Raw genomic sequence first — 22,579 nt, forward strand, 5'->3', positions numbered from 1 at the left:
CCCCAAATGCCCCCACCAGCATCCCCCAAATACCCTCTCCCAGTACACACACATCCCTCCCACACCCCAAATGCCCCCTCCAGCACTCCCCAAATACCCCTCCAGCATGCCCCAACTGAACCCCCCCCTCCAGTTTGCCCCCCACCACCAGTATCCTCTTTTTGGGCACTTGAAAAATGGTAACCCTACGCTGAGTCGGGGGCAATCAGGGGGTTAGGGGATGGGAGCTGGGTGGCGGGTAATCAAGTGGTTATATGCTTACAATAATGTTATTTGACAAAACCAAAGTTAATAGTCTTTGTAAATGCAAAACAATTTCAAAATTTAAAACAGTTGTCTGACAGTGTTTTAATGTTATTTGACATTTTATCTACATACTTTCTAAAAGTCTCAGATGTAATTTATTACATCTTTCTTGGAGGTTATTTTTAGGTTATACAGTGGTGTGATTTTATTTTTCATTTAATGCACTAAAAATATAAGAAATAGGCCCTAAGTATATTACACAGCATTGTATGTGTTTGTTGAAAAGGGGCACTTGCAAGTCTGGACCTTGACTATACCGCGGTAAGTTCGGACTAAGGTACTTCGAATTCAGCTACGTTATTAATGTAGCTGAATTTGCGTACCTTAGTCCGAAGTGGGGGGGTAGTGTGGACCAGGCCTAAGCCAAAGATACATAGGTATGGCATCAGATAAATAAAAAGCATTTTACTGTTGTCCTGAAATTATAAAACCAGAGACATGTACATAGTTTTCTGAAAGCAGCCCAGATATTAGACTTACAAGACAACTGTGTTGAAAGCCCTGCTTGCTTTTCCCCTCCCCCACTTTTTGAAAGCCTTGACTTTTCCCAGCAGTGTTTACATTTAGCAATGCTGGTGAGTTCTTAAGCCATCCTGCATTTTCAAATGTCATTCAAGCTGTTTGTTTCCAATCTTTCCTAAAATGTCATACCATACGTAACTGGCCATGTTCTCAACGTGTCATGCAGTGCAGCAGTTGTCAAAAGAAGAAAAAACAAATATATAGGTTTTTTTTTTTTAAATATGGAGCACAAAAATCCTATATTACACCAGGGTTAAAACTAGTAGGGTAATGGGGAGAATTTTCTGCCTCTGGAGAAGTTCAAATCCTCCTCTAGACACAACAGGCATATATTTTTTTTTAAAAGCCCACTCACAGTGAACTTGGATATAATGGAATATAATTTAAAATACTCTGCACCAATATAGCACAAGGATCTTAAAGTGTATTACAAACATTTAACAAATAAAACATACTCTGAGTGATATTCACCCCAGTGCTGAAGGTCAGTACAGCATCTTCAAAATAGGGTTTTAAGCAGGACTAGAGAATAAAGCTGGGGATAAATGTGCATTAGCCCCAAACTCATCCTTCCTCTCTTCCTCCAATGATGAATCAGAATTCAAGATTCTATTTGCTTTCAACGCATTCCATTTTGCAAACTCTGCTTCCACAACAGCAATTTTTAAACATAAACCAAAAACTTACTGAAAAGAATGCATTTGAGAGATCCAAAGTTGTACGTTTCTTTTTTAAGAATAGATGTACTGTTGAGAAGGCAGTAAAATATTAATTTTCTTCCCCAAAAGACATTTGTGGAAGACTGATCCATTAAAATGTCTCTATTTTGGTGTCATGATTTATTAATTCACTGGTCCTACCTGCTGAGTGGTCTGGCCTAGCAGGTAGGACCAGGAGTCAGGTCTAGTGGTCAGAGCAGCACTCCTAGTGGTTGGAGCAGGAGTCCTGCTGGGGATGGGGGGTTAGCGGGGCTGGCAGGCTCCCTACCCAGCTCCTTTCAGCTCCCCGGAAGTGGGGACATGTATGTCCCTCCCTCAGCTCCTAGCTCCGCAAACAGTCCCCTGTCCCAAGCACCAGCTCCACAGCGCCCATTGGCCGGGAACCGTGGCCAATGGGACCTGTGGGGGCAGTGCCTGAGGGTGGAGGCAGCGCACAGAGTTAGGAGCTGAGGGAGGGACATATCACTACTTCCAGGGAGACCCACAAGGTAAGTGCTTCCCAGAGCCCTCACCCCCTCCCATGCCCCAACTGACAGCCCTGAGCCCCCTCCCATACCTAAACTCCTCCTGCTGCTGCGGGGGGGGGGGGGGCAAAACTGCCCCAGCAGTGGCCGGTATGGCTGGCCCAGGGGCCACCTGAGCAGCTTGGGCAGCCCCTGGGCCAGCCGCACCAGTCACTGCAGAAGTCACAGAGTTCCCGGAAAGTCACGGAATCTGTGACCTCTGTGACAAACTCGCATCTTAATTTATAGTGCTCTGCTATATCTGCTGGGGGCAACATGGAAGCAATGATTATCCAGATCCCTGCAGACCTGATTTCTAGTGCTCTGGATCCTTCCAGCCAAAGCTAACTTCTGTTTCAAAACTAGTGGGATGAATTATTCTAATACTCCATTCACCTCCATGGATGTAGCCCTGATTTACACTGGTGAGAGATCTTTATGGCATTGCTTCATCATAGCATTTTATAGGTGAAGCAAACCCAGGAAAAGCTCTGCATTCTGTGAACCCATCTCTTGAGCCACAAGGAGGAGGAGAGGGCTGACTGCTTCACCATAGCTGGCTACCACTGTATTGTCATCATTTCTCTTTTCATAAGGGAAACTCTAAAAAGGTACATGCAGGTAAAAGGGCATCCCATCAGGAATACACTATGTTCTTAGGACCCACATTCTGAAAATGATACTGTATTCCCAGGGGAAGGATGACTGGTGTTGCAGAAGGGAAATCTGGCAATTCTAGCTTCAAAGTAATTCTATTTTCCTTTTGTGGGTCAGTGTCACAGGACACATTTTTTTTCCTCTCTGTCCCCCACTCTCCACACATTCAAGTACTCTGCAATACACCGCTACTAATGCCACACTTATTGGCACCAAAATCCGCTACTGATTCTGTTTGGCAAGACAGCAAGAGGGGCCTATGCAATAGAACAGCTGGCTGACCTACCCCTCCATTTCAAATGCTTTTCCTATCACTACTTTGATATTAACATGTTTCTTTTTGCTGTATCAATGAATTGTAAATGTAAAACCCAAGCTCTTTATGCTAGTAATATTTTAGGTTTTATAAGTAAGTGATGCTAATGGAAAGTATTAAACATCACTTAAACTATGGCTAGAAATTATACTATTAAAAAATCCCCAGTGTAATAGTTATTAAAATTCTTGCAAGCATTAAATATGAAAAAGAACTTTATGAACCTAGTCTTGCACTACTTAGCTCAGACACTCTTTTTACAACTCTGCAGACAGATCTGAAAACATATGGGACTGAAATGTTCCACCTTATTAAAAACCATAAATTTTTAAACCAGAAGTCTTACCCTGAAGAGTTACTTAGTTTTTATAACTATTCTAACAAAGAAAACTAAAACATCATTGTTAAGATTTTCACTTTTAATGCTAAAAATAATGGTACAAAAACAATGTTACAGTATAGCATAAGAGAGTAGTAGACTTCTGTTTGTTACTGGATGAACTTCCTATGTGTGTTGTCTATATATGTATATCACATATGCCCAGGTGGTTTTCATGTCCCTTTCTGAGACACATGTTAAAAACATCATCTAGAGCCAATTACGAAATTTTAACAGAATCTCTTCTTATTTCCCCAGCTGAAGGGTCACTCTGATGAATTCTAAAACATCCTCCTGCCCTGGAGTCCCAAAGCAGCTGATCTCCCCTGTTTCATGAAAACAGGAGAGAGAGAAAGTAAAAAACAGAACTCCCCTGTTTAGCCAGTCGTGTAATTCAAACCACTTAAAGCCTGGTTTAAGTAATGCATTCAGTTCTTCTTTCCCTAAATTCAGGGAATGGGAGATTTTTCTCTGTCCAATTTGGATCTCACTATTGGGATGTAAAAAATCTGTAAAATATTATAAAGTAAAAAAATTGCCCACACCTTGAACATCATTGTAATCAACTGATGAACAACACCCATATTTTGTGCCTCTACGTTAATTATTATTATTATCATCAAACTAGGATCCACTCCTACTCCCACTGAATCCAACTGGAATGTTGCCACTGACTTCAAGGGGTGCACGACTGGGCTATACGATTTTATATGCCTCAGGACAAAGATGTTGTTTTATTGTTATGCCAGTAACACACATTTCACACCTATGATGCAATATAAATAACAAAAAATGGTAATAATCATTGTAATGTGGTTTTGCATAAACCTATAATGTACTTAAAGTAAACGTGTGTTCTGGCTTGCCTTGAACAACAGAGGTCTTGATTCTATTTAGTACTTGTGAACCACTAGCAGTATCATATCCAGGATATGATGCTAATTTTAGATTGTTGGATGTATCCACTACAGGGTGTGTTAGAACTTGCTAAAAATAGCATATCTGGCCAATGGCACATCTCAACTTTTAAAGTGGTACTGTCATGTTACCAGATCAGTGTTTCTAATTACTAGCTGACTTAAATATGCAAGCTACTGCAAAGCCCTTCTGCAGGACTTTTTGTGTTACTGTTGTTATCCTTATACAGTAGAAGCCTAATAGTACGGAGAACATATATTCTTTCCAGATGTTTATTTCTTTAGGAAGTATTTATTTTGGAGAGTTCTGTGGCTGTGGTGCTTTTTTTTTTTTAATTTTCTAGTGGAGCTACACCTTTCAAATTGACATACAAACAATATTCTAAAATATATTATTGTAACCTAAAATGTAGTACACAAGAAATTTATTTAAAGTCTTTTCCCCATTAAATATACTGTTTTCTTTGGTCCATGTTGTACTAACTGAAGTAGTTTATATCATACTGGTTTTGGATAAGTCAATGCAAAGAAAATGTATCAATACTTCTTGTTAGAAGTGCTGTATATTGGGCACTACTATCTGAGTTCTAACCTGCGCGTATAATTTGCTATGTCCAATGGATAATCATTTTTTATTTAGGAGTTCGTGCTAAGGAAACACCCAGCAGCCCAAAATCAGTTTGGCTGATCAAACATCTGGGTTTGGGTTTTTTTTAAGAAAGTCTGGAGCTAGCAGCAGTGTTTTGGAACTTAGAATCCTAGAATCATAGAATATTAGGGTTAGAAAGGACCTCAGGAGGTCATCTAGTCCAACCCCTGCTCAAATCAGGACCAATCCCCAACTAAATCATCCTAGCCAGGGCTTTGTCAAGCCTGACCTTAAAAACCTCTAAGGAAGGAGATTACACCACCTTCCTAGGTAACCCATTCCAGTGTTTCACCACCCTCCTAGTGAAAAAGTTTTTCCTAATATTCAACCTAAGCCTCCCCCACTGCAACTTGAGACCATTACACCTTGTTCTGTCATCTGGTACCACTGAGAACAGCCTAGATCCATCCTCTTTGGAACTCACTTTCAGGTAGTTGAAAGCAGCTATCAAATCCCCCCTCATTCTTCTCTTCTGCAGACTAAACTATCCCAGTTCCCTCAGCCTCTCCTCATAAGTCATGTGCTCTAGCCCGCTAATCATTTTTGTTGCCCGCCGCTGGACTCTTTCCAATTTTTCCACATCCTTCTTGTAGTGTGGGGCCCAAAACTGGACACAGTACTCCAGATGAGGCCTCACCAATGTCGAATAGAGGGGAATGATCACGTCCCTCAATCTGCTGGCAATGCCCCTACTTATACAGCCCAAAATGCCGTTAGCCTTCTTGGCAACAAGGGCACACTGTCGACTCATATCCAGCTTCTCATCCACTGTAACCTCTAGGTCCTTTTCTGGAGAACTGCTGCCTAGCCATTCGGTCCCTAGTCTGTAGCAGTGCATGGGATTCTTCTGTCCTAAGTGCAGGACTCTTAACTTGTCCTTGTTGAACCTCATCAGATTTCTTTTGGCCCAATCCTCTAAATTGTCTAGGTCCCTCTGTATCCTATCCCTACCCTCCAGCGTATCTACCACTCCTCCCAGTTTAGTATCATCTGCAAACTTGCTGAGAGTTCAGTCCACGCCATCCTCCAGATCATTAATGAAGATATTGAACAAAACCGGCCCCAGGACCAACCCTTGGGGCACTCCGCTTGATATCGGCTGCCAACTAGACATGGAGCCATTGATCACTACCCATTGAGCCCGACGATCTAGCCAGCTTTCTGTCCACCTTATAGTCCATTCATCCAACCCATACTTCTTTAACTTGGCGGCAAGAATACTGTGGGAGACCGTATCAAAAGCTTTGCTAAAGTCAGTGAATAACACATCCACTGCTTTCCTCTCATCCACAGACCGAGTTAGCTCCTCATAGAAGGCAGTTAGGTTAGTCAGGCATGACTTGCCCTTGGTGAATCCAAGTGATAAGTGCTTTAGATGTATACATCTTTGCCCACGAGCACTTCTTGCCATGCATACTAGAGACTCAGTCAAAGAGTGGGTTAAGACTCTATTGGCGGTGCCTTTTGTTCTGATTTTTTCAAATGTGTTTTGACTGAGGGGGGTTTAAATTTGAACTCATTAATGTCATTCCAGGAACAGACTGAGATTGTCAAAAAGGCACATATCCTGCCAAAAGCCACAGAGACAGACAATCCTGATGGTTATGTTTAGAAAAACTTAAGTAGAAACAGGTTTCAGAGTAGCAGCTGTGTTAGTCTGTATCCGCAAAAAGAACAGGAGTACTTGTGGCACCTTAGAGACTAACAAATTTATTTGAGCATAAGCTTTCGTGGGCTACAGCCCACTTCATCAGATGCATAGAATGGAACATAGTAAGAAGATATATATACATACAGAGAACATGAAAAAGTGGAAGTAGCCATACCAACTGTAAGAGGCTAATTAATTAAGATGAGCTATTATCAGCAGGAGAAAAAACATTTGTAGTGATAATCAAGATGGCCCATTTTAGACAGTTGACAAGAAGGTGTGAGGCTACTTAACATGGGGAAATAGATTCAATATGTGTGAGTGAAAAGATAAATCTGATAAGAAGGAAAAAGTCCCCATTTCTTGAGACAACAACTTTAAATTGCTTTTTAGTGTTTTTATCTGTTTTCATATATGCTTAATTAAATCCAGTCACACACCATCTTCATTCAAAAGATTAGTGAGTACAGCACAAAGGCATCTTAGCCCTGGAGGGGTCTCTGACATTAGTCTTCACTAGGAATGATTCATTAATTGCTCGCTTTATCCTAAACCTCTTAACAATATTTTTGACTCAACAACACAAATCACTGTGACTTTTTCTTCACAGTCAGAGACATTTGCTCTAAGTTAAAGTCAAGGAAGCTATGTTTTAAAAGTCTGCAAGTAGATACTTCAGAGAAACATACTTCTATAAAACACTCTTAAATGTGGCAGTCAACTAAATTCAAAAACTACATTAATGTCCCCATGAATGTCACCAATATTAAATGACATATAATTAAGTGAAGACTACTTTGGATTACAGATAATCTAGGTGAATTTGTAACTGTTCTTTACTGGCTATGATGATGGATGCAACTCACACAGGAAGTCCAGCCTGCTGTTCCAGTCTGTTTGAACTGTGTTCCTGTACCAAATTGAATCGTAACACTTCACAGCTCTTCTTCAGACCACAGGCTCTCTGATGACTGGAAGGATTGGCTCTGTGATTGCTTTCACAAAAATGATTGCTTTCTCAGAGGGGGGGGGGGGGGGGGGGGGGGAATGTCTGGCTCTGGTTTACCTAACCTGAACTGAGAATCTCTCCAGGATTTACATTGGGATTGTTATCATTTGCTCCCAACTTCTCACACCCAAAATACAGATAGCCAAAGCTAATCCATAAATGATTACATGAATTTTCAGGGAGAAAAAGAATGCTCCCTCTTTGATCAGTTCATTTTGTAATTGTGAAACCTATGAAACACAAACTCACTTTTTATTTCTCCACTTGTATCCTAAACGTCAAGTGGTTTACACATACACTGATGAGTTCTACTGCACAAGACACTACAGATCAAAGGAGAAACACAAATTAAGTGATTGATGACTGCATGGAAAGTTGGTAACCGTGATAACAGCTGAAAGTTTAGTAGATCCGCAGACCCTCTAAGTATATCCAAATGAAAAAGTCCTTCCCCCCCCGAAAAAGAGTAAGTCATATCCCTCTGCTCCAGATTAAAAGTCTAAGATTTAGCTTCTGTAATTCACATTATGAGATCTTTCTTACTGTCAGTTATGTACATTAAACATGACTGCCATGTGTTGTACAGATCCATGTGTATCTAATTAGCTAATTTGTATATTTACAAATAATTTGCATATGATCATAAACATCAGTTTTAAAAATACTATGTGGATTTAACTTCTGGTGAAAAGCATTGGATTGAGACTAAATTTCCCTTAGTTCCCCTGAGCAGTGACAGCAGATGTGGCAGAGCAGGAGCTTACTCCTTGCACCCCTCAAAAGCAGGGATCAGGACTTGTGAGGAGCTAAAGATGGCTTGAGTTGAGCTACAGGTAATGAGGGCAGCCTGAAGGGAGTGCACTGGCTGGGCAGGAGAAAACCAGGGGATGGGGTTGCTACTGTTTGGCCCATGTCCCCTCTATCACCTTCTGGCACCTCCATTCTGTTCCCAGACAATAGGCAGGCTCCATTCCCTTCAGCAGCTCTTCTTCCACTAGTATTCCTTATCCCCACCTTCCCTCCCAACAGCTCGTCACCCCCAACAGTACTCCCTGCTTCTCCTCCAATAGTTCCTGTCCCCTGCATCCCACTTTCTTGCCTCCAATAGCTCTTGCTCCTCTTTGCTCCCAATTACTGCCATACTTCCCCTGTTGGGGCACTGATGCTGACTGGTGGCTGGGAACAGCAGGACTAGACAGCCAGAGAGACCACCTACGACTGCCCCTGGTAATGGGCAGGCTGAACTACATTCCTAACCATCTTGCCTACCCAGATGGAGTCCAGCTAAATGCAGGACATTTAGCCAGGTCTCTGAGAATGCATGGGGTGACCTGCATGTGAGAGAGTCATGTGAGAAACATGATACTTGGCAGGTCTTCCAATTGATAATGTAAGGCCACTTTTCTGCACATGAATAACATTTTTTGATAGTCACCATCTTGTCTGGCATACCAGGGATTGCAAGCTAAAAAGCATGAGTTTCTACAGCTTGAACTAAAGCACCAAGGACTGCAACAGCAAATGACTCATGTCCTCTGTGGCTCAGAAACAGAGGGGGCGCTGTAATACATGCTCACCAGTGGGTTACCTTTATACATGTGAGAGGTGCCACAGAGGTCACTGAGATTATTCATGTGCATTAAATTTCCAGAATGAAGGTCAGAAAGTATGCTTATCACCAAGCTGTAAACTTAGTCTTCCTACTGCCACATGCCAAAATAGTGACAGTCTGTCTCCCACTTCAACAAATAATTGTTTTAGACAATGCTTAAGACCATTTAGCATAGTGTAGGACTGTCCCGACCTTATTTCAGGAATCATGCCGCAGCTTGCACCTTTAAAAGAACTAAGTCTAATCATTATATAACAAAACAAAGAAAATCTGATTTTTTTCTTCAGCATTTATATAGAGTGTATATTTATGTTCAATGGAGTTTCATCCGATTTTATTGCTACATTACATTGTCACATTAAAATATAGGCAACAAATCCTGTAGAATATTTTCCTTTTCTATACAATTTAACTGAAAAATTCCTGCAATATTTACTGGTCAATGTACAAAAATTTAAACTTTTAACTGAATGAATCTTTTTAATTGCAGGCAACCACAAGACAACTTGCAAATTAATTATTTCTTTTCACACACTGGTTACTGCATATAAGATTTTCATCAGTGCTGGCAACCCAAAATCAGTGTGGCCCTATTCCTGAATCCAGAGTCAGTTTAGAAAACTCTATGAGCCAGAAATGTGCTACATGTGCTTTTATTGTTCAACACTATGCAGTAATATCATTCTATCATTATATAAGAGAGAACATTGTAACATCATCAAATCTGAGACACTTTTTTAAAAAATTGTGTCTATAAAATTAATACAAGACTAAGTCTGTTGTTTAAAATAAAATATAGAATGTAGGGAAGCCTCAACCACTTTTTGGTATTTTTCTTATATTAATTTAATCCAATTAGTTAATCTATGCTCTGATATATTGCCTATATTTCCATAACATACTAGACCCTGCTTTTGCTCTAGCTGCAGATCCCATACATGTTGCCTTTTAAAGCTACTTATAAGAGCAGTGAAAAGAGTTGATTTAAATTGCATTTCCTTAATCCATTTTCCTCAGCTCCAAGGTACACCTACTCCATCCTTCCCCACAACCAAGCTCGCCAGAATAAGGTTAAGAACTTTATAAATTTTAGATACTATACATAATCAATATTTGATGCTAACATTTCTTTGTTCTTCAGAAAGATGAACTTTTTAGAACACAAAATGAAACCATCAAAAACAATGTTATCTCCATTTCAATTCACTTTTCCCTTTTGGGGAAAGTTTTGTGCTCAGCTGCTGGACTGAGACTGAGACTGACTTCTCCTTCCCTTTAGACTGACTTGTCTATCCTTCCCCAACCAATGTCAATTACAAGAAAGAGGTCATGCCAGCAGTGTAGCTAAAAACAAAAAGAGTCCACAGATCAGCCAATATTATTACAATTACCATTATTTAGTGAGCTGGGGAAATTGTGGGAAAAATATTTGTGAATATTCATTTGAATTTGAAAGTGAAATTCAATTTGTATTTGTGATTAGCACTGGGTAAATAATGAAAAAAATGTTCATAAATATCTCATTTAAGTTTTGGAAGTTTTAATAAAAATTACTGACTGTATTTTTCAATGAATATGTCCAGAATTATTTTATAGATTAATAGATTTTAAGTCCAGAAGGGACCATTAGGATCACCTAACACAGGCCAAAGAATCTCACCCAGTAATTTCTGCTTCAAGCCTGAATTTCTGTTTGAGCTATAAAACATCTTTGTCCATCTCCACTTATTATTATAATTTTACACACATTTCTAAAGCATGTATCACCCTAATAAGTTCCACATCATAATATTAATTAAGTAATATAATCATCCATCTATCCCCATACCACAAAACTGAAAGTTTTATCCTTTATCCTAAATTCAGTTTCCATTTGCTGGAAACCTTCAAATCTGAGGAAATTATTGGTGTTCCTCTACATCCTCTACAACAATGCAATTATAATATATTGCATACAACACGAGGGGTCTTATTGTCTAAGCCCTGATCCTTCACAAACATGTGCACATGCTTAACTTTATGCATTGATTAGTCCCATTGGGGAATCACTGTTCTTCATACAGAGATCCATATTCATTTATGAAAATGGACATGTATGTGCAAACAAGAGCATTCACTGTTTATTAATCATTTTTTATAAATTGTTCTGAGGTTTGAAAAGTCTTAGCTAGGAAATAAGAGAGCAGAAACAATACAATATGACTTAGATGACCAATCACATAATCAAAATTAACTATTCACAAACATTCCATGAGGCAAGGTTTTCCAAAGCGTGGAGGGACGGGAGGGGAAGTACAAAGGATTAGCTGGGAAGTAGAGGGTGATATACACATTTCTCAACTGTCAGGAGAAATATGAGTCTCCAGGCTCATATTTCATTTTCTAAAAAATAAGTCTCCAGCTACTATAATGTTAACAAAAACCTCCAAATTGTCTGCCTATGTTTGCAGAGAGCCTGAAACAAACACTCGGAGGGGTGAACTGCCCTATTAATTTCAAATGGTGATAACTCAGATGCCAATTATAATACTTTCAACTTCAACATTGTTAACTCTTGCACATTTGTAGAAATTAGAATCACAACAATGGGCTAAATTAATCAGATAATTTACTTTCAAAGGATAATTTAATCAGCTCTCTGTGAGGCCATGGGATTCTCATATTTCCAGGTATTGTATAAAATACAATATCCCATGTCTACACAACAAGCTAGAAACTTGTTTTAACTGTTTGAAGGGACAGTTATGATATATGACCTCTACCACTTGACCTAAAGGAAGAAACTTATCAGCAGTCAGCTATAAAAAGACCCTTATGTGTCTACCATGCAAACAGCCTATATAACAGGCAACATACTCACACCTTCATTTAGTGCACAATCATGTTCCTGCTAAAGTCATTCTAAAAACCTCCCATATCAAGACTGGAAGACAAAGAAACAGTAGACACAAATCAACTGTCAACTCAGAGTAAGTTTTTAATTGCCTGGAGCTCAAGAACAATTAGATTACTTTTCTTCAAACTCTAATGTACAATCTCCTTTGCCTTCAGATGAAATTTGGAAATTTTCAAGATGAAGAATTTTCCAAGCCAAAATTATAAACAGAAAAGCAAAAATGAAGCTAGTTGCAACCTTAACTGTAGACAGGTTGCTGCCTCTCCATAATTTTGACCAAAGAAAGTTCATCTGTATCCATCCAGAGCTTTTTATAAATTCAAAGTTAAAAAACAAACAAACACACACAAAAACTCATTACTCCAAACTTAAAGGCTTGATATTTCTTCTCTTCCAGTTATTGTATCACATTTATCCTGCAGCTGATAAAAACACAAAACGGGGAAAGCATGAGGCCCAGACTGTACAGGTTGGTGTTCACAGAATTAAAGGCCCGTCTAAACCTCAGAACAAGAAGTGTGGACCCGTGATGAGGAAAAAAGCAATGAGATCAATAAACCAGAAAACACAGTGAATCTATTAGGAAATCCAGGCAAAACTGCATGGATTCTGGCCTAATTCTGTGGGGACATAACTCCGTTATGCAGGCCTCTGGGTTTACTGCACATTGACAGTGTGGCTCTGGTCCTGGCACCTACATCATAACCTGTCTTTCAAAAGAGGCTGTAAGCTGCACTCTGCAGATGGGAGCAGTTCGTCCAGTGGCTGCTTCCCAGCTCCTTGGTCTTCCCACCTAAGAACATACCTATAACTCTAAATCCCATGGATCTTGAGTGGAGAGGATTTCCCAGTGTCAGGAGACAGAAAACAGCCTTCTTCATTTACAATCTTCTTCATTCATTCTCATAATTCCTCCAGAACAATCCGCATCATGATTTCAGTTACTCAGAACATATAAACTAGAAAACTAAAGAACTGTCAAAGGAAACCACTAGTTTATTGACTGTGTAGAACAATGCAACTGACATTTCACCCTGTAGAATATTGACCATAACCGTCAACCATTATATTTTTCTTCATCCACTTGTTATTATTAACCTCTCTTCTAGAAATGTGCCCCCTAAATCAGGAGCATCCAAATTTTGTCAACCCAAAAGGCATATGGACAACTTGCCATGAGCCAACTTTCTTAATCCTATGTGCTTGGGATTTTCAAAAGTGCTCATCACTGGCCTACTGAAATCTATGAGTGACTTCAACAAGAACAGAGTTAGGCCAACACCGAGTGCTTTTGAAAATGGCAACATACAGTATACATGATTTTTATTGAAAAATAAATGTATACAACCTTAATATTCGCTTATACTTATGTCATCCTTTGTAGAATTCACCAGCAATAGAAAATATCAAATAATTCAGAGACATTAGTTTGGGTCAGAAGACTGGGTCTCTAATGTATTAGAATAATTTATTTCCAGACTGTATCTCCTTACCCAAGGCTGTTTACATAGGCCTTACGATCAAGTATAATATATTTATAAATTATAATGTGTTTGATTGTGGTTGAACCTGGTTCTAATCAGAGACCAAGTTCCAGCTTAGCTCTCACTCTCCATTTAGACAGAATTTGTTTTTAAACACACTTTTTAAACTGTGTTTTTTTAAACACAGGTTACAATATGGCCCTGTCTCTTCTGGCTGATCAAAACATTTTAGAACCCAGTTCACTTACAATCAGGTAAAGCCTCAGGAAGGGCCTTAGATGTAATGAAATGGAGGGCAGCAATTTTAGGACTCTTTAGATCACAATTTGTGTACCAGATGAAACAAAAGCTGACATAACGACAATATACAATGGTTATCTATTTAACACACAGTAAGGATTTCAAACACTGTAAACTATATTCTGAGGACACAGCTGCTTCATGAATGCCTTTCAAGTGATTTATTCACCACGCTTATTTTATTACTTTATTTAATAACTATGCAAACCGTGATAGTTTTTCTTCAAACTGTTAATGGAATTCTAAATCCTTAGGTTCCTGTATACATTGTTTGTAAATAGTGATTTTAGAAATAGGAAGTGGGAAACAGCAATATGTAAAGGACTTGTCTCTATTCTGTTTTACAAAAGTTGTGTAAATGATAAACTTGGGAGTGATTGTGAAGCCCTTAAAGATAGTTTGAAAATGGGAGTGAATCTCATACCTTACAGCAAAATTGAAACTTTAAGAGATAAAGTTTTTCCTTCAAAACTATTTAAGTTAATTTACATTGTGATTAGAGTTTGGATTGTTAACAAGAATTTGTTTTCCAAGAGTTTTCAGTACTTTCCCAACAGAAGGTTAATTCCATTCCCACCATTTTACCACTACACATAACTTCTTCTTTGAAATTCCTTGGCTTTCTAATACACTGTGGAATGTAAGTGTAGATTTCTTAGCACTAGAACTCTTTAGATAACCAAGATTAATTGTGTAAATACAACTATCTACTATATTAGAGTATTCAATTTATTTTCCTTATACTGCAATTGACTGTTTTTTTATAATCTAGCATCTAGGGTGGCAATACAAATTAGAAAATAAATATTACGATAAATCCTATACTAGAAGAAAAAATTGAATTTTTTTCAAATGTTGAACAACAACGAAAAGAGGTGCTCTATCAAAACTGCAGACTGCTAGCAACAAAGTCTTAGAGATTTCAAACCTGTATTCCAATTAAGTTTACAGTTGTTATTTCTGCCACATGCAATAGTTAGCCTCTACCTGGCTAATTCACCCATAAAAACAAAGGGATGCGTTTACTTAGCAAGTTGCATTTCTTAAAAGGCTGTGTCTTATTTTCTGCGTGAGACCCTACTTTACCTGCATAGTACAGTTCAAGCTGCAAGATTCATAAGATTTCTGGAGGAATTCGAAATAGCAGACTGCCACCTGTCTTTTGCAGGTTATTTATGCAATGCTGCAGGCTAGAAATTAAAACTAGCCTACCATGAACAGCTGACAAAAGGTGTATGTCACAGAGGGCTCAGTCTGAAATATGTTTGGATATGGTTGATAAAACACTCATTCTTTTAAGTCAGTTATAGTTTACAAAGACAAATTAGAAAGATAAAATGTGTATGTTCTGTATTTTACAACTTGATGTCAAGAAGGAATGTGAAGTATAAGCCAGAGAAGGAGAAGAGGGAGAAAGAGACTGATTAAGCCAAATTAGACAATAATTTGATGAAACTGAGCACTGACAGAGATTCAAATTATGTATTTCTACATATATTTTATGGAAAAAATATAAGAACTTCCTCAGTGATTCTTATTTTTAATTATCATACCTATTTATCTCAGTAACTATGGCAACAGTTTCAGGAAAAAATTGGTCAAAATATAACAATCAAGATGATATATCATAATTTTACAGTTCATATGTTATAATAAAGCTTCTTTAAAAAAAATAAAATAATATTATATTATACTATATTATATAATATTATACTATATAATAAATATATACATATTTGGTACACTGAAACTCTTATCACAAAGTATTGATTAGTAGATATTGCTTCAGTCTAATTCATTTGATCGCAGACCACACACATATACTATGGGTGTAAATTAATGATACTCAGACCTCAGTGGTTCAGGAGCCAAATTAGCGATCAACATTACCGAAAAGAGCCACAGTTGTGCGAATTCATTGTTTCATTTACTATAGTACTATATATTCATATATATTCATATTTAAACAGTATGATGGGAAATGTGTATGTGTGTGTGGATATATATATAAAAAATTCTCACAGCAAAATGACTGACCAAGTATTATTATTTTATCAACTGCAATTGATTAATAACATAGAAAAAACATCCTAGTTGGTTAATAACTTAGATTGGTTAATAATTAAATCACACAGTGTTTTAATATCATGTGATGCAAAGAGCCACACATTAAAGAGCCACTTGCAGCTCGCGAGCCTCAGTCTGACTATCACTGCTGTAATTCATCCAGTGCAAATCAGCATAGCGCCTCTGATGTTAGCTTTAAGCATGGGCGTAACCTCATTTCCATCGATGAAACTGTTCTCTCAGGCTTAAAGTTAACCTTGTATGTAGTATGAGGGACAATCTTCACTCATTGAAATATTTTGCTTTCCACAATCAACTCTCTGTACAACTTGTTATGAGTGATGTACCTGAATACTTGGATGCTAATATCTAAACTGTATTGTTAAATTTATTCACCTAAATTTGGGTTATTGCAGATTATGTACTATATGTATCTTATGACTTTTAAAACAAACTTTGTATTTGTGGATAATCTAAGCACTGTACCCAGAAGTACAGATAGTCTTTTCTTAACCTGAGTATTATATATTTTTTTAACATTAGCTGTAACAATATTTGATGGATTAGAATCCAGTTGAAGATCTGACCTTGTATATCCAAGCAATTCTCCAATTCCATCTGTTGAATCCCTTACTGTAATTAGTTTCTAACTGATGATGTGGAGTTGCTAAGATGTTTTTGTTGTATTCTTTGCAACTTATATTTTGTATATTTTATTTAATAAGAAGCCATGTTTTCTTTTACATTATTACTTAATTCCAACATCCTGATAACACAAAACACAATAATATAATTCTATATGAGAGTAATAACAACAGACGTAAAACCCTGTTATTACCCCCTTTGGTTAAATATCTGATTAAACAAGCTTAAAACTATAGCTGTTATGCAACTACAATGGTACATATTTGTGATGGTACAGATCTATATGACTGCAAATTAGCTCAATGAACTTGACATAGCCAAGGTTTTTGACTTTACAAGGTACACAGAAAACTGCTACTTGCACATATTTTAGCAAACTGATAATGGGAGAAGATTTAAAACATGGTGTAGACCGTTGATATTAATACATTCAGCTTCTTCAAAACACTATGTGAAAACTTCCTAAAGGAAAAGTATAACTTAATGGCAAGAGTTTACATTTTCTATTTCTGAACTATCTCTTGGACAGAAAAGTAAACTGCCACCCATAAGAGCAAAGTCTCTGCTCTCTGAGGGAGTTTACACAGCTATTCACCACTAACATGAGAAATGAGGTGATGCCATTAGAAAAAGTAATAAAAATATGTTATCACCATCTACCCTAAAGAACACAGAAATTTGTCAAAATCTTTCATTTTACCCATGCAAGGACTGAGAAATACTCTAGCTGCTAGAGTTAAAATTGAAGTCCCATTTCCCTTATAAATCATGTTTTTACAGAGCTTTTAACTGGGCTAAACAATTTTGCTTCAGGCTGGAGTCTGGCGTACAAGAAATCAGTCCAAGAATGTTTAGTGTTTGCTTTGCTTTACAAAATGTTGTTTATTTAAAAAAATCTGTTCAACTATTTTTAACTATGTAAGTGTGCTCCTACAATCCTAAAAATAGCTGCTGCTACTTTTTTCAGTTGTAACCTTGCAGGCTCCATACTCCATGCTGCCTTTGAATATCTATCTATCCATCCATCCCTGAGCTGTTTACTGAATGAGCACGAACACTGCTTTTTTTTTTCAATGAAAAATGTCATAAGGATTTTTAATATGTGAACTTGGTGCACATGCTTGGCATCCAGACTGAAATGAGAAACCGTAACGGCTACCATCTCTCAGGGTAATAATCCATGCAATAAGAAGGGTTTACACAGCAGACCATGATGTCCCGTTCACTGTATTATGGACCATTAACTCAAAATGTACTCTTTAAAAGGTGTCAAAATACAGGTTTATACAACAGACCAAAACTACTGTTGTTTATCGAATTAAATAATAGGTGCAGTACAAGTATATTAAAATTCATACACAGCAGCAACTAGTATTATTTGTAGATGTCCAAGTATACATTTGTATAATATCCATTTGTATAATATCCAGTAACTTTCCATGACAGCTTCCCTTGCCCTCCACCCATTTCTTTTTTACTTTCATGAAAAGATATACAATACACTGAAATAACAATAAAGTTGTGACAAAAAAATCCCAAGGTATTTTCTATATGTATATATATTCTATTCCAACCTGAGGCAGATGAAGGTGTTTACTTCAGGATCATTTACCTTAATCAATTAAATAACCAAAATGTAAAATGCAGCAGAAGGTTGGGGTGGGACGTTTTGAATGTACTTGGAGAGGTTGAGGAGGGGAATACGATTAGTTTTTATCAGTTTTAAAGATATGGAGTTTTGCTGTTAGTTTTCATTGTCTTGGCTAAAGAGTTAACTCCTGTTTTGTAACAGCACTAAATGGACTCTCTGTTTGCCATCTCTTGTTTCTCTCCCCCTTAGGTATCTGTGCTAGATACTTAACAAGGTAGGTTCTGCTTAATGGGAACCAGTTGCGAGTTTTGCCCTCTGTCCCTCGCAATGGTGACCCCAGACCGCTCACTGATTTCTCTAAAAAGTGGCTGGAGCATCCAGCCACCTCGAGCGGAGCCCTCGCTTCCAGCGCCCCCTACCGGTAACAGACCGCTATGGCAAAGAGTAAAGTCAGGCTCCCCACTCCAGAAACAAAATCACCAACACAACCTGGAGCAGGTAAAGCAAAGGGCAACAGTGGACACTCACAGAAAACACATTAGCAGGAGCTGCCTCACACCTCAGCAAAGAGCCCTGTTTGCACTGGAACAGAGTATGTGCTCAGAACATGGATCTATGGGGGAGAGGGAAATCCGGAGCGCTACTGGGCATTGATGCAACATCCACCGACAGTTTTTCTGCCACGCTCCCCCTACTAGCCCCCTCTGGAGGCCCTACAGCACCCCTTTCCTCTGATCAGCACACAGTGCTCCCTTCACCCTATATGCTGGATCGAGACTTTCCACGAATAGAAATACAACAGGAAGGAGGGTGGGTTAGAGGTTCCCTGCGTTTAGGTGCTGAGCAAATTGCAGGTGCACCCGGTGACCCAATCGTCCCCCCAAATAAGAAACTCCCATCCCTTCCTACCTCCAGGACAGCTGCAGCCTATACCACACCACAGTGAAAACATCGCACCCCTTAAAAACAGCCCCTCATTGTGCTTGGTCACTTAGTCAAACCAAGTTTGATACACAGCTGCTGTGCAATCAAGTCTGTCCCCACCAGCCCCTTCCCTGGCTCTTCAAATGGCAGAAACTGGTGTCCTGCAGAGGGGAGAACAACTCGAGAGAACTGGGGTGGCTGGGTAAGGGGGCTGGGGAGGTGAGTTTTAGCTTTAATGATGTTTAAGTTGCCAGCCCACCACAGTGATGTTCAGATCCCGCACGGGGGAGGGAAGCCAAGTCACTGAAATGTTTAGTGTTCATCTCTCCCATCTCCCCCACCCCAGCACACACAGAGCAACAGTATAATTGTGGGCCACCAGAAGTTGCAACTGGTTGAGCAGCTTTCAATGTTTACTCACCGCAGCAGAGAATTCATAACCTGAGGCTGCTTCTCGGAATCGGCTCGGATCAGAGCGAGCCGACAGACCCCAAACTAAAGCACAACAAATCCCAGCACGCAGCAGAGGCAGAGTGAGGAGCGGCTCCCCAGGTGATGCGCCAGCCCGGCCCCCACTCGCCCGGGCTCAGCTAGCGCTTCAGGGCTCAGGGGGGCTCCAGGTCCGTCCGGGCGCCCCCGGGAGGGGATGGCAAGAGCCAGATGCACACCGCTGGGTCAGGCAGGGGAGAGGCGGCCCTCCGCCGGGCAGTCCCTGGGAGGAGGGTGGTGAATACGCAGGGGGCAGTTGCTTATAAATCCAGAGCCGGGGGGCAGCATGTAAAGCGAGGAGAGGAATCCCCGAGGAGGCGCCTGGTGATCCCGCAGGAGGCGAAGGAGACCCGGACACCGGTCGCTGCTCTCCCCTAGCTCGGCGGCAGCAGCAGCCGCCCTGCCTGTGTCCCGGGCTTCCCGGCGGCTTCGCAGCCCGAGGGCGAGTGGGGAGCTGTGCGAGAGCGCCCCGGCCACGGGGAGTCCGGGCGAGCGGGCAGCAGGAGAGCCGTGTGCCTGTGCGAGCGTCTCTCGCCGACTCCCCCTGCAGGCCTGGCTGGGAGCAGGACTCGTCTCTGCGCGGAGCCTCCCTCCCCCGCGTGCACACGCCGCCTCTCGGGGCCAGGCAGGGAGTGAAACCAGAGCCCCGGCCGCCCGCTTCTCTCCCGCCCCCGAGCCCCCGGCGGCGCACTCCCCGCCCTGCCCCAGCCCGTCCCGTGCCAGCCGCGCGCAGCCAGCCCCGCTCACACCGATCCCCTGCAGGCGGTGGTAGAGCGCGCACCCCTCGCTCTGCCCTTCCCCCCGCCTTCCCCAAACCCCGCGTGTGACAGGTCGCGAACCTCCCGGAGCCCGAGCTGGGCCTCCGCCCCTTATGGGCAGCGACGTGCTGTTGAAAGGCTATTTTTAGGCCTCGGGCTAGTGCACTATAAACGTCCCAGGGAGAGTGAGTGGGACAGTGAGACGTGGCACTGACTCTCCTGCGGGATAGACTCGCAAGCATCCTACTGCTCAGGTACGTGTGCGCTAGCGGGGTCTGCACTCTTGTTACGGTTTCGGTGCATGCCCGTTTTGTTACATGTATAAAACTAACACGGCGTGGTGTTTTTCTCTTACTCCGCATATTTTCTTGTTTTAACGTAAGACCATCGAAGTTCACTCATTGCTTTTCCAGAAGCGTTGGCATGTTTCTATGAACCACAGTACAGAGTAAACCACTTCTCCCGTCTGCAAGACTGCCTCCGTTTAAAAGTGTAAAATGTTATTAAAGTTTCATATATAAAACAAAAGCATGGAACGGATCCAGCGAACAAGAGCCCTAAACTGTTAGACTCAATTAAAACAACTGTAATCAAAAGCTGCTTGCAATCCAAAATGGTAGGAATTCAAATCGCCTGAAACTCCACAAGTTGAAACACCACTTTGGCTTACTTATATAAGAAATTCACTCACGGGGAAGATTAATGAATATGAAAGTTCAGGTTCATCAGAAATAATGTAAGTTCCCAAGCTTCAGCATTTTTACTGGCTGCTTATTGATATGGAACCCAATATAAAGGTAAAAATGTTAAGGGCCAAACTCAGATTTCAGTTACATCTCTATAACAGGACAGTTTCCTTTAACTACAAGAACGTATGATTTCAGAGGCATCAGCTAAGGTATTTCATACGGTGTAGCATTTTCTTCATAATTCCTTAATCTCAGACAATTATATATTTAATATAAAAAAATCATCAAATTTTAAACTTGTCACGGAAACACTCACCCAATCAATGTCATTTTTAAAAAATAAAGTTTAATAATTTGGATTAAATTAAATTATAGATATATAAATATCCTGTATTCTATTCTGGTGCTTTCTGTAGATCTTCACCTCTTACAACAGCTTTAATTTTTAAACGCTGGAATATAGACTATTTTTTCTGAATCTTTAAAAACAAAATCACAGGTATATTAGTACATGCACATAAAAATACCAATGAAAATACCAATAAGATTGTTAATACCTAGAGTTATATTGAGTTCCCAGAGCAGGGGTTTTCAACCTTTTTCTTTCGGAGCCACCCCATCCCCATGCTATAAAAACTCCAGGGGCCATGGGGGCGGGGGGGGGGGGGCATGGGACAGTGGAGCTCGGGACAGTTCCACATGGTGGGGTCTGGGGAGGGAGTGCAACCTCCACCCCCTGACCCACCTCAGCAGGCCACCCAGCCTGTCTGGGTTGGGGGGAGGGGGCAACCAAAAATTATAACTCAAAAGGTGGGGGGCTCAGCTCAAATTGTTTGAAAAATTGCTCAGGGTGCAAGCAGGAGGTAGCTAGTGGGGCAGGGTAGCTGGGACTGTGTGCAGGCAAAGGGTGTAGCTCAGGGTGCAGGGTGGGGGTAGCTAAGGGCTGTGTGCCAGAATTGCCCCCCCTTGCTGTCGCTGCTCCCTGAGGGCTCTGCTGGAGCCAAGTCAGGTCCCCCCACTGGCTGTATGAGCAGTCAAAGGGGCTGGGAGCTGCCGAGCAGTTGCAACCCCAGGCACCAGCAGGAGATGGGGAAACACTGCAGCTGCCTACTCCATGGCACCAGTCAGAGCAGCACCTGCCCTGCACTGCCGGGCTCCAACTTCCCACCTCCGACCTGGCCAGGGGCGGGGCCTGGGGGGTCTACAGGAAAGTTCATCAGATGGGGATAAGTTTCTTCCATGGTCCATTGTGTTCACTGATGGGTCATTGACTTGAATACTCCATTCATAATGACTTCAGATACAAAAATGATACATGCATATAAACAGGATAATCATATTCAGCAAACCGTAACTTTTTCATTGACACCTTACATGACAGACTTTGTAAATGGTTTGTTGCAATTATATAACAGTGGTAGCAACAATGATCTACATGGTCATATTTTAGGTTGCAGACTAAAATGGATGAACAAGTATCTCAAACAGGTTATTAA

The 22,579-nt window shown here is 40.5% G+C and overlaps 1 protein-coding gene across 1 annotated transcript in view; it reads right to left on the bottom strand.

The window, feature by feature from the left end:
* The window catches only part of SEMA5A (semaphorin 5A), a 668,054-nt gene extending 647,928 nt beyond the window's left edge, over nucleotides 1–20,126 (bottom strand). Inside the window, exon 1 of the mRNA XM_026659123.2 lies at nucleotides 19,569–20,126. The gene's annotated coding sequence lies outside the window, so the exon portion shown is untranslated. The remainder of the gene's footprint in view (nucleotides 1–19,568) is intronic.
* Nucleotides 20,127–22,579: the final 2,453 nt, after the last annotated feature.

This window comes from Terrapene carolina, unplaced genomic scaffold (genome assembly GCF_002925995.2).
Source record: "Terrapene carolina triunguis isolate 2854851 unplaced genomic scaffold, T_m_triunguis-2.0 Scaffold580, whole genome shotgun sequence".
NCBI classification, from domain to species: domain Eukaryota; kingdom Metazoa; phylum Chordata; order Testudines; family Emydidae; genus Terrapene; species Terrapene triunguis.